Consider the following 13,405-nt stretch of genomic DNA (forward strand, 5'->3'; position numbering starts at 1 on the left):
GGTGCTCATAGGCGCACGCCATTTATATATATATATATATATATACACACCTATATATACCTATATATACACACCTATATATACACCTATATATACATATATAAACGCACTACGCACACCTATTCATTTACTTATTAATAAAGCCGTAAAGTAGATCTTTCAAAATTTACCACTTATCACAAATACAGGATTGGAGATGAAAAGGTTAACTGACACGTAGGCCTAACCGCGATCAGTTCGTGGGAAATTAATGTTTTGCGCTATTATCTAAATATCGATAAAAAAAAACGACACAGTTTCTGGGAGCTTCTCCCTAATTTCTGCTACGAGTTTTTGATAGTGGCATTTTTTCATCTGAGAAACGCTGTGATTGGTGGATAGGGAGCACCCGGAGCAGGCGACTGGTTATATGTCGCTGTCACTAACATCGACATAACCAATCACAGTGTGACAGACGCTTTACATATCACCAACGGCAAGTTTAATTTTAAATGAATGTAGCCTACTGGCGGACTGGCGGTCTGGCACACGTGGGTGCTCGTGCTCGGTATTTTCGTGGGTGCTCGCTATTTTCCGTGGGTGCTCGAGCCCCGGAGCACCCACGGTATCGGCGCCTATCATAGACTGTATATATAATGGACGACGCCCTTTCACTCTTTTCCATTGGTGAAAAATGAAGCCACCAGTGTCCTGATACGGCGCTGACATCTTGGACTTGCGTCTGCGCAGATAGCGATCTTGGGACCAGTTCTGCGCAGTAGTTATGCGCAGTAGCGAGAAGGAAGTAAAGCCCTAAAGCCGCGAAATCAACGGCCCCACCCCTGTGCCCCGCCCTCACTCTCCCTCGCAGAATGCGCATACCGTAATCAATCGCAAGTCCAAGTACAGTACAACCTTTGCTTGTTAAACCTAGACGATATGTTATAGCTTAACTTACATCATGTTTAACCTTAATTTAGAATAGGCATAATACAAAAATAATTGGTAACTTCTAGCTAACGATCACCTGCTAGCTATTAACATGGCTATTAACGAGGCTTGTTGTCTTTTAGCTAACGTTAGCTAGCCCATTACATTTATTTACTAATTAAATAGCTTATAAATTTAACTTACCGAAAAAAATTCAAAGATCGATTGGAAATGCCAGATCGGTTAGCACAATGTACTGCAGAACAACCCATTATGTCCGTGTGAAATTATAGAAATGTAGAGATTAAATGTAAAGTTCCAATCTCCTCAGTCCTCCGAAGATTCAGTGGCTCCTCGGCTCAGATAGCTGTCAATCACAGCTGTGAATCACGACGTCACACCACCGTTTTTAGAGCATTAAATAACTAACTAAAAACAAACTTATTTTAAAAACAAACTCTTGAATTTACATTAGGGTGATACAAACTACAGTAAATGACAGAAACCAGCTTCGGAAAAAATATATTTGAAGGGTAATTTAATTGTTTAGTTGGTCTCGCGTCCCATTGAATAACATGGGGAGGGCGGGATTTATGACCTATACTGGGACCACTCACCAGGGGGCGATCGAGACGTTTTGGCTTCACTTTTCAGGGCTTGTGCGGCACGCTTGGCGCCTATGGTGGTAAGCACTCCAGGTTGACGAGTCTACAGATAACAAGGCAATACTACTTGTTTATGTGCGATATCTTCATCAGGAGGATGTGCATGAGGATATGTTATGTGCACTATCGTTGCCAACCAAAACCACAGCCGCAGAACTAGTCAAACCGCTGGATGATAATATATAAGGAAAACTGAAATGGTCCTTTTGTGTCGGCATATGCACAGACGGAGCTGCTGACATGGCCGTCTGTCTGGTTTAACTACTCGGATTAAGGAGGTTGCACCTGAATGTGAGTCTACGCATTGTGTCAACTCGCGCCTATACAAGCAGCTTTGTGAGGGGATGGACGCGCAGCACAGGCACCCTCTCTTATACACAGAAATAAGATGGTTATTAGGATTAGGGTTAGGGTAAGGGAGATCGCTGGCCAGAGTGTTTGAATTACGAGAGCCGCTGCAGAGATTTTTCTGTGGCAGCACATTTCAGTGACGAGGAATGGGTCGCAAAACTTGCTTACTTGTGCGACATATTCAACCTGCTCAATTAACTCAATCTGTCACTTCAGGGGAAAATGACAACTGTCTTCAAGTTGGCAGATAAAGTAGCTGCATTTAAAGCCAAACTGGATTTGTGGTGATGGCACATGAACAGAGGTATATTTTACATGTTTCAAAGATTTGCAGGGATTTTGGAAGAGACTGAGCCAGAGCCTTCATTCTCCCAGCTGGTGCACGACCATCTGTCTTTGCTTTTAAAAAGCACTACTTCCCAACCACAAAAGACCCACGAACTGCCAAGGAATGGATCGCGACCCATTTGTCAACAAACCAGGTGAATCCTATGCAAGAAGAAGATCAACTGCTGCAGATTGCAAATGACGGCGGCCTTAAAAGTATGTTCGAGACAACAACTCTGCGGAGTAGACTGGACATAAGCAACACACTTCGGGTGTCATTGTCTCCCATTACCCCTAGATGGGTCCGTCTCGTTGCAGAGAAACAAGCTCAGGGCTCCCATTGATTTAGCGTTATGGTGAGTTGTATTTTTCATGCACTTTATATTTGTTTTTGTGTTGTATCTTATTTTGAAGGCATGTTTAAACGTTACCATAGCGACCAGAGAGTGTTAGGGGGCAGAGAGGATGTTACTCATGTTATGTTGTTGGCTCGATGTTTCGAGGATGCTGCTAATAAAGTTGCATATGAGTACACAGTGGATTCACGCTTATTATTATATTTAGAAAATACCACAGTTTTTATGCCGGTCGTATCATTTTATTTTGTGTATTTATCTGCCACACCTTAAAGGCCGGTCCGTGAAAATATTGTCTGACATTAAACCGGTCCGTGGCGCAAAAAAGGTTGGGGACCGCTGGTCTAGGCTATGGAATGTACAGTGACCAGTACAGTAAACATACTTCAGTGTCACAGTTCTTATAGACTTCATCAACTAAATATACTAGTCTTTGCTTACTTAAGAAACACAAACTGGCGGTCATACACAGCAAAATAAATTGCCTATGAAATTACAGTAGATTACTGGCAGCTGGGTTGTCAGCTAATTATTGTTCTTATACAGTTGACTTACTGTATACTAGATATCATAGGACAAGGGGTACTGGGGGGGTAGACCCCTTTTGTAGCATCAATAAATGGAACATCAAAAACATCTATTAACGATCATAATTGCATGCTTATAAAACACTGACTGCAGTATCAGTAAAAACTCACTCATGCTTCATTCCATTCAGTTCATTATTACTCAACATTTCCTGAAGTTTACTTTACTTAACTTCTGGAGACTCTGCTTATGTGCTATTGGCTTTACTACTATTATTACAGACATTCTGTAATTTTCAATTAACAACTATAGAAAAACAATCGTGTTCTTTGAAGTTTTCGTTCTGCTGTATGAATGCATTGAGTAAATAACTTAAAACTTTCAAATACAAAAGTACCATCAAAGCTTGAGGATCACATCATTACTATTGGAACCTATAGGTCTTTAATCCTCCTCAGTACTACATCATTACTACTGGAACCTATAGGTCTTTAATCCTCCTCATTACCACATCATTACTACTGGAACCTATAGGTCTTTAATCCTCATCATTACCACATCATTACTACTGGAACCTATAGGTCTTTAATCCTCCTCAGTACCACATCATTACTACTGGAACCTATAGGTCTTTAATCCTCCTCAGTACCACATCATTACTACTGGAACCTATAGGTCTTTAATCCTCCTCAGTACCACATCATTACTTCAGATAACTGACTCTGTGATATTAATGTCCATAACCATGAATGTCTTGTACTCACCATGAAGTATGTAGTTTCCCTGTTCACCTGCTCTGTGTGTTGCTGTGTGTTCCCTCCTGTCTCTCTGATATCAGTATCTGACAGTAATCATGTACAGTCATGTGACTGACAGGAACACAGTTTGTACCTGGTTGGACCGGTTGTTCTAGTTGGGCACATTCTGATGAGAAACCACTTTGTCACTTATGTCACTCTGGTAGGTAACCTACTGTCTTGTCCTCTGGTAGGTTACCTACTGTCTTGTCACTCTGGTAGGTAACCTACTGTCTTGTCCTCTGGTAGGTAACCTACTGTCTTTTCCTCTGGTAGGTAACCTACTGTCTTGTCCTCTGGTAGGTAACCTACTGTCTTGTCACTCTGGTAGGTAACCTACTGTCTTGTCACTCTGGTAGGTAACCTACTGTCTTGTCACTCTGGTAGGTTACCTACTGTCTTGTCACTCTGGTAGGTAACCTACTGTCTTGTCCTCTGGTAGGTAACCTACTGTCTTGTCCTCTGGTAGGTAACCTACTGTCTTGTCACTCTGGTAGGTAACCTACTGTCTTGTCGTCTGGTAGGTAACCTACTGTCTTGTCCTCTGGTAGGTAACCTACTGTCTTGTCCTCTGGTAGGTAACCTACTGTCTTGTCACTCTGGTAGGTAACCTACTGTCTTGTCCTCTGGTAGGTAACCTACTGTCTTGTCCTCTGGTAGGTAACCTACTGTCTTGTCCTCTGGTAGGTAACCTACTGTCTTGTCCTCTGGTAGGTAACCTACTGTCTTGGCCTGTGGTAGGTAACCTACGGTCTTGTCCTCTGGTAGGTAACCTACTGTCTTGTCCTCTGGTAGGTAACCTACTGTCTTGTCCTCTGGTAGGTAACCTACTGTCTTGACCTGTGGTAGGTAACCTACTGTCTTGTCCTCTGGTAGGTAACTTACTGTCTTGTCCTCTGGTAGGTAACTTACTGTCTTGTCCTCTGGTAGGTAACTTACTGTCTTGTCCTCTGGTAGGTAACCTACTGTCTTGTCAACTGGTAGGTAACCTACTGTCTTGTCCTCTGGTAGGTAACCTACTGTCTTGTCAACTGGTAGGTAACCTACTGTCTTGTCCTCTGGTAGGTAACCTACTGTCTTGTCATCTGGTAGGTAACCTAAGGTAATAATACAGCTCGATAATACAGCTCGGGAAAATATTAAGAGACTGTTATAACCTTCCTTGTTATATTTCTGATTGAATCACTCAGACAACAGATTTAACTTTCTTCCATCCTTTATCTCCGTTTCCTTATGTGATGACCTTTATGGCGTCACATCCATACACAACATCCCCCCTTTACTTGAATATGAACTTCAACAAAACATTCAAATTTTCTTACAAATTAACATGTTAAGAATGTTCACAGTACATGTATAACACTGTATATCTTAATTGAACAACAGCAATGCTTTCTGAATAAATACACTGCACAACAACATAACTCTTAATCTTTTTTTTTTTTTTTTTTTATACATAACCTTATGTAAAGAAAACTTATGTTAGGTTACTTCCATAACCTAACTTTTGTCAGTCACTCAACAACATAATCTCTAAACCTTTCAGGACGCTTGATTTGTCTCTGGGGTCTGCAAGGTTTAGGAATCTGTTCGTCTCTCTGAAATGTTTCACAGTCCCCTTTGTTTCCCTCTGCACTTCCCTTCTCCTCCTCATCATGACTTGGCTCTTGAGCACATGTCATTTCACCATCCAATGTTGGTGTTTCCGCAGACAGAAACTTTTTGACACATGTTGTATTCCGAGCATACTTTGCTCCAGTGGATGACTGAATGACAACGCTGTTACCTTCTCTGCGTATAACCTTGTGAGGAGTGCTGTGAAATGTTGTTGTGAATTTGTCTTCTTTATCCTGTTTCACAAGCACTTGATCTCCAACCTCAATGTTTGATGTTTTAGCGCCTCGTCTGTGATCTGTGTATAGCTTGGCTTTTCCTTTCCGCTCTGCATCTTTGTCTCGAGCTTCAAGGTCACTGTGTGGAGTTGTGATGTCTGGTAGTTTCCCTCTGATCTTCCTCTGAAAAAGAAGTTCAGCTGGGCTTTTGCCCGTTGTGGCATGTTGTATGGACCTGTAGACAGTCACATATTTGCGTAGCTCTCTTTTCCAATCCTGACCTTCAGCTTGTGCAATTCTTACTCGTTTCATCAATGATGCGTTTTGTCTTTCCACTTCTCCATTTGCTTGTGCCCACTTTGGAGTCGTTTTGATATGGTGTATTCCATTCTCCTGACAAAAAACCCGGAACTCACTGGACTTGAATTGTGGGCCACAATCTGACCTGATTGTTAAAGGAAGTCCGTGCCGACTGAAAATGTCTTCCAAGCGGTCAATCACTTTTTCCGCGGTTGTTGACTTGAGGATTACATATTCATAATACCTGCTGTAATAGTCCACAACAACCAGAATTGAATGTCCATCCGGTAAAGGACCAAGTAAATCTGTGGCTAAGTTTTTCCATGGCCCTTCAGGCATCACTGTGGGCGACAGTGGTTCCGGAACATCTGGTTTCGCTACTAACTGGCAACCATGACACGTCCTCACAAATCTTTCTGCAGCCCTGTCCATTCCGGGCCACCAAACCTTTGTTCTCAGGTGTTGTTTTGTTCCTACCACACCAAGATGACCCTCATGTGCCAGCTGTAACGCTCTTCCTCGGAGTGACTGTGGCAAGACGATTCTTGTTCCTCTGAGTATTATTTGGCCAATGACACACAGCTCACCTGCAATATGTCGGTATGCAGGACAGTCATCAAAACAACCTGTCTGGATGGCAGTTCTCAGTCCCTGTAATTCCCAATCATTTGCTGAGATTTGCTCAACTTCCTTGGTAGTCAGGGCGGTGGGTGTCGCACAAACTGCTATAAACCGCACGTATTCCTCTGCTTTATGTGTGTGCGTCTCACCTCTTGCTGATGGGCCCAGTAAGCGTGACAGAGGATCTGCAATGTTGTGTGACCCGGGTATGTGAATAACCCGGAAATCATAAGGCTGTAATCTCAAGACCCATCTTTCGATTTGTGCGCATGGTTTTGAGCGAGGGCTATAAATTGCTTCCAATGCTTTGTGGTCTGTGACAAGATCAAACTTCCGACCATAAACATAGGGGTGCAACCGTTCACAAGCCCATACCAAAGCAAGTGCTTCGCGCTCTGTTTGCGAATACCTTTGTTCGCACTCTGTCAAACTCCTGCTCACATAGCAGACAGGAACCATTCCTTCACTTCACATTCCTTCACATTCTTTTCTCATGAGTCTCTTTGTCAGGTGCATGGATGATGATGTCGTCTGATACGTTCTCCACTCCTTCGATGCCAGCTAGAACAGTGGCTATTTCGTGCTGGTACTGCTCACTCGCTGACGACACTCCGAACACCAGTCTTTTGAATCTGTATATGCCATTATGAACAGCGAACGTGGTGATATCCCTTGGTTCCGGGGTCAATTCCAGCTGGTGGTAGCCCCATTTTAGATCCAGTTTGCTGAACACAACTGACCCATTCATTCCTTGCAACAGCTCATCCACTGTGGGGTTCGGGAACCGCCCACGAACGATTGCAGTGTTTGCTTGTCTCATGTCCAAACACATCCTTATTTCCCCATTTGCTTTGGGTACAATGACAATTGGGTTTACCCAAGGAGTTGCTCCATTGACTTTTTCGATATTGTCCATGTGGAGCAGCTCATCTATTTTTTCTTCAACAGCCTCTCTGAGGTGGAATGGGACACGCCTAAGAGGCTGTGCAACTGGTGTCACTGCGCTGTCTATGTGTAGGCTGATTTGTTTTGTGTTTAGTTTGCCTACTCCACAGAACAATTTGGGGTACTTCTGTTGTATCATGGACTTCACATCACTCACCACTGCAACATTAGCTCCAACCCTCAGCACTCCTAATTTAACTGCTGTTTCCTTTCCGAGCAATGGCTCTCCTCTCCCGCAAATAACTGTAAACTCAGCTGTTGTGCCACGTTTTCCAATTTCGACCTCACACCAGAAAACTCCTTTTACTGGTAAAGGTTCACTTGATGAGTATGCATACAGTTTTTTGTCTGATTTAGCAGAGCTGCATTTGATCTTTTTTTCTTTCAGCATTTCCCACGTTCCTTCATCCACTATGTTGCTTGTTGCTCCTGAGTCAACTAACATGGGTAATCTAACCCCTCCCACTGAAAATGTTATTCTGTCCATGTTGTTCTCTTTTCTTACAACAAATGCAAAATCTTCATTTTTCACATCGGATTCAACTCTTTTTATTGTCTGTCTTACACTTTCCTTTGTTTTACACATTTTTGCAAAATGATCTCTGCCTTTGCATTTTCGGCATGATTTTCCACATGCAGGACATTTATAATCTTTTGCAAAATTACCTGTCTGTCCGCATCTGTAACAAGATTTGTTTAAATCAGCACTATTTTTATTACCTTGCATTCGTTTTTTCTGGTCTCCTCCTCCTTTTCTGGACACAAGACTCACAGTCTCTTTCACTTCAGTCTCTGGAGAAATGTGAAATGCTGCCATCTGCAGTTCAACACGTTCGCACTGCGCTGCGATTTCTAGAGTGCAAACAAGTGTCAAAGCAGTTCCTTCCTCCAGCAGTTTTCTACGCACGTATTCAGAGCTGCACCGACTAAGAACAGCATCCCTTATTTGATTGTCTTTATCATCTCCAAAAGCACAATCTTTTGCCGCTTGACTTAAACATGTTGTAAACTGTTGCACAGTCTGTCCCGTTTTCTGCTTTACCTGATAAAACGTCTGTCTTGCAAACGCCGTGTTTACCCGTGGCACAAAGTATGCGTTCAGTGCTGTCACTGCATCCGCGTAGTCTGCTGGCCCTCCTGTGTTAGCGAGTGTGGAGAAAATGTCCTGTACATCTGTCCCAGCGTGATGTAAGAGCAAGGCTCTCCTTCTTTGCTTTGTAGCGGCAGGTGCATCATCAGTCAGGATCAAACCCTTTCCATCGGCAAAAAGTTCAAATGCATTTAACCATCTTGTCCACCGCGGACCCAACGTGGCTGGATCACTGTAACAGTCGAACTTCGGAACAGCACCCTCCATCTTTAACGCGCGTCGCCTGTTTACACTAAACTTTTCAGTTAACTGATAAAACTACGGTCGGATTGACGCACGTCTAACTCACTTTCAGATTTAACTAACGAGTGAGTCCTTGTAACATCCTCGTCGCCAATGTTATAACCTTCCTTGTTATATTTCTGATTGAATCACTCAGACAACAGATTTAACTTTCTTCCATCCTTTATCTCCGTTTCCTTACGTGATGACCTTTATGACGTCACATCCATACACAACAGAGACCACTCCTAATTGTTCTTAAATCAGCATCTCTACATGTAAGGCAGCCATTCCATTCCAGTGTCTGTGAATTCCAACACAAGCACACCTCATTTTACTTAATGTAACAAGGACGCGCGTGGAGGACGCGCGCCACCCCCCCCGACGTGGTATTAGGCGCGCGTCGTCGCCGGTCCTCTAGCCACGCCGCTCCTCCTCCCACGGCACTGTCATGTCTTGTTATTGCACACACCTGGTGTCCATTCCCTCATTAGGTTGCCTATATTAGTTCCTGTGTTTCTGGGTGTCTTTGTGTGGTATTGTTCTATGTCTTTATATTGTGGAGAGAGGCACGTTCGTTTGAGCGTTTTATCGCCGTGTATAGCGTGCCTTTGTTGTATTATTATATTTTTGAGAATACAGTTTTGTTTATCGCCTCCCTGCGTTTGGCTCCAAGTTCTTTGACACACTCCACTACACCCAGCCGTGACAGAATACCACACCACCATGGAGTCAGCGGGGAGTGACCTGCTCCACCACCATGGCAGCATGATTGCGTCCCTGGGGGAGGCCATGACCGAGATGGTCCAGGCTATGCGGCGGTTGGAGGCGAGGCTGCCACCTGAGCAGCAACCACCACCAACACTCAACCCGGCCGAAGTGCCCCTGCCATCGTCTCCACCGTCGCAGAGAAGGACCATTCAGCTGAGCCTTCCTCAGGGATTCAGCGGAGACGCAGCCCAGTGCTCTGGGTTTTTGCTCCAGTTGGAGCTATATTTCGCCTCCCTCAGCCCTCACCCGGGGGATAGGGAGAAGGTCTCGGCCCTTGTCTCCTGCCTGAGGGGCAAGGCGTTAGACTGGGCCAACTCCGTTTGGTCCACTAACGGGCCGGAGTTGGCCCATTACGGGGCGTTCGTCGGCCTCTTCCGGGCCGTGTTCGATCACCCGCCCGACGGCAGGGAGGTCGGCGAGCGTCTCGTGCACCTGAGGCAGGGGACAAGGAGCGTACAGGCCTTCGCCCTGGAGTTCAGGACCCTGGCGGCGGGGTCGGGCTGGAACGACAGGGCACTTATTGATCATTTCCGGTGCCACTTACGGTCCGACGTCCGTAGGGAGCTGGCTTGCCGGGACGCCATGTTGACCTTCGACCAGCTCGTCGACATGGCAATCCGGCTGGACAATCTGCTAGCCACCCGCGGACGCACCGGGAATGATCAGCCCCCTCCGGTACACCCCGTCGCCGGACCTGAACCCATGGAAGTGGGAGGCGCCGCACGAAGGGAGACGGTGCGGTCTAGGGAGTGTTCCTTTTGTGGGAGGAAGGGACACTCTGCCTCCCACTGTTTCCAGCGAGAGAGGGTCGAGCGGAGGAAGCCTGACACCACTACACCGAGTCAGGTGAGTAGACCACACACACTGTCAGGGCTCTCTGCGAAGCACATGACACTTTTGGTGGCCTTCCCTGATTTCCCTACTAACTCTGAGTGTAAGGCGCTCGTAGACTCAGGCGCAGCTGGGAATTTTATGGACAGCGGTTACGCACGGAAACTGCGCATTCCGCTGGTGCCATTGTCTCAACCTAGGTCCATTACGGGCCTAGACAGCAAACCACTAGGCACTGGTCTCGTTGAGCACGTCACAGTCCCTATCACGATGACCGTACAGCACGCCCATACCGAACAGATTGAGTTTCATGTTATTCACTCTCCTGCTTTCCCTGTGGTGCTGGGTCTTCCATGGTTGTCGGGACACAACCCAACTATTTCCTGGTCGCAGAGAGTGTTGACAGGGTGGTCTCAGGGGTGTCAGGAGAGGTGTCTAGGTGTTTCCGTTGGTGCGACCTCGGTGGAAAGTCCAGACAGTGTCTCCGCAGTGCACATTCCCCCGGAATATGCCGATTTAGCGCTGGTCTTTTCGAAGACCATGGCTAGTCGTTTGCCACCACATCGGTCCGGGGATTGTGCTATAGACCTAAAGGGAGATGCTGTGCCGCCTTATTGTCATGTGTATCCCCTGTCGCAGGCAGAAACCGCAGCGATGGAGACCTATGTGGCCGAATCCCTGCGGCAGGGGCAGATCCGCCGTTCCACCTCGCCCGCCTCCTCGAGTTTCTTTTTTGTGAGGAAGAAGGATGGGGGTTTGCGTCCGTGCATTGACTACAGGGCGTTAAACAAACTGACGATCCGGTACTCATATCCTATCCCCCTGATTTCCCAATATATTGAGTCAATGCATGGGGCGCGCTTCTTCACGAAACTGGACCTCCGGAGTGCGTACAATTTGGTGAGAATCCGAGAGGGAGACGAGTGGAAAACCGCCTTCAGCACCACCACGGGTCACTACGAATACCTGGTGATGCCGTATGGGTTGATGAATGCCCCGGCAGTGTTTCAGTCCTTTGTGAACGACGTGTTTAGGGACATGCTGGGGCGCGGAGTTGTGGTTTACATTGACGACATCCTCGTGTATTCCACTACGCGTGCTGAGCATGTGTCTCTCGTTCGCAGGGTGCTGAAGCGGCTGTTGGAGCATGGCCTGTACGCTAAAGCAGAGAAGTGCGCGTTTTTCCAGCGAGCCGTCTCCTTCCTCGGGTTTCGGATTTCCGCCGGTGGGGTGGAAATGGAGGTCGATCGCGTGTCAGCCGTGCGTAATTGGCCCGTTCCCACCACGGTTAAGGCGGTGCAGCGATTTATTGGGTTTGCCAATTTCTACCGTAGGTTTATACGGGGCTTCGGCAAGGTGGCAGCTCCTATTACTTCCTTGTTGAAGGGTGGGCCGAGCCGGATCACCTGGACGACCGAGGCAGACGTCGCATTTCGCACCCTTAAGAGAATGTTCACCTCTGCCCCGGTTCTGGCTCACCCCGATCCGTCACTGCCGTTCATAGTGGAGGTGGATGCCTCTGAGGTTGGGATAGGTGCTGTGTTGTCCCAACTATCAGGTACCCCTCCTAAGCGTCGCCCCTGTGCTTTTTACTCGCGAAAGCTCAGTGAGGCAGAGCGCAACTATGGCGTCGGTGACAGGGAGCTGTTGGCTGTGTTTAACGCCTTGACTGTTTGGAGACATTGGCTCGAGGGAGCGAGACACCCGTTTGTAGTCTGGACCGACCACCGTAACCTGGAGTACATCCGGGCGGCGAGGAGACTGAACCCTCGCCAGGCCAGGTGGGCGTTGTTTTTTGCCCGGTTCGATTTCACTCTTTCATACGTTCCGGGTACAAAAAACGCCAAGGCAGACGCGCTGTCTCGGTTGTGCGACGCGGGTGAAAGGCGGGTAGATGATACACCGATTCTGCCCGCCTCGTGCATTGTGGCGCCGGTTGTGTGGGACGTGGACGCGGACATTCAGCGAGCGTTGCGTGGCGATCCTGGGCCTCCTGGGTGTCCTGCGGGTCGTCAGTACGTCCCGCTGGATGTCCGTAACCGTCTCATTTACTGGGCCCACACGTCCCCTTCCACGGGTCACCCAGGCATAGACCGTACTGTGCGCTGCCTTACCGATAAGTACTGGTGGCCTGGTCTGGCTAAGGATGTGAGGGCGTACGTGTCCTCCTGTTCGGTGTGCGCTCAGTGTAAGGCACCTAGACACCTTCCGGCGGGTAAGTTACATCCTTTGCCCGTTCCACAACGACCATGGTCTCACTTGTCCATTGATTTTCTGACCGATCTTCCCCCCTCACTAGGCAATACCACGGTCCTGGTTGTTGTGGATCGGTTTTCAATGGCCTGCCGGTTCCTTCCCCTCCCTGGTCTCCCTACGGCTCTGCAGACCGCAGAGGCTCTATTCACCCATGTCTTCCGGCACTACGGGGTGCCGGAGGACATTGTTTCTGACCGGGGCCCTCAGTTCACGTCCCGGGTCTGGAAGGCCTTTATGGGCCGGTTGGGGGTCTCGGTCAGCCTCACCTCCGGGTTCCACCCCGAAGCTAATGGGCAGGTGGAGCGTGTGAACCAAGACCTGGGGAGGTTCCTGCGGTCCTATTGCCAGGACCGGCCGGGGGAGTGGGCGGAGTTCCTGCCCTGGGCAGAGTATGCTCAGAATTCACTCCGCCACTCCTCCACGTCCTTGACTCCCTTTCAGTGTGTCCTGGGGTACCAGCCGGTCTTGGTACCCTGGCAGAGCCAGCCCGAGTCTGGGGTTCCGGCGGTGGACGACTGGTTCCGGCGCGCCGAGGACACCTGGT

At 47.5% G+C, this 13,405-nt stretch overlaps 2 protein-coding genes across 4 annotated transcripts in view; one reads left to right on the forward strand and one right to left on the reverse strand.

The window, feature by feature from the left end:
* Positions 1-3,953, reverse strand: part of LOC114840341 (NLR family CARD domain-containing protein 3-like) — a 32,293-nt gene extending 28,340 nt beyond the window's left edge. For all 3 annotated transcript variants that reach the window (XM_034295470.1, XM_034295469.1, XM_034295471.1), the window contains exon 1: positions 3,901-3,953. The gene's annotated coding sequence lies outside the window, so the exon portion shown is untranslated. The remainder of the gene's footprint in view (positions 1-3,900) is intronic.
* LOC117595278 (NLR family CARD domain-containing protein 3-like) overlaps positions 1-13,405 on the forward strand; it is a 495,319-nt gene that overhangs the window by 256,104 nt on the left and 225,810 nt on the right. The gene's annotated exons all lie outside the window — the stretch shown is intronic.

This window comes from Esox lucius, chromosome 11 (assembly GCF_011004845.1).
Source record: "Esox lucius isolate fEsoLuc1 chromosome 11, fEsoLuc1.pri, whole genome shotgun sequence".
In the NCBI taxonomy this organism is placed as follows: domain Eukaryota; kingdom Metazoa; phylum Chordata; class Actinopteri; order Esociformes; family Esocidae; genus Esox; species Esox lucius.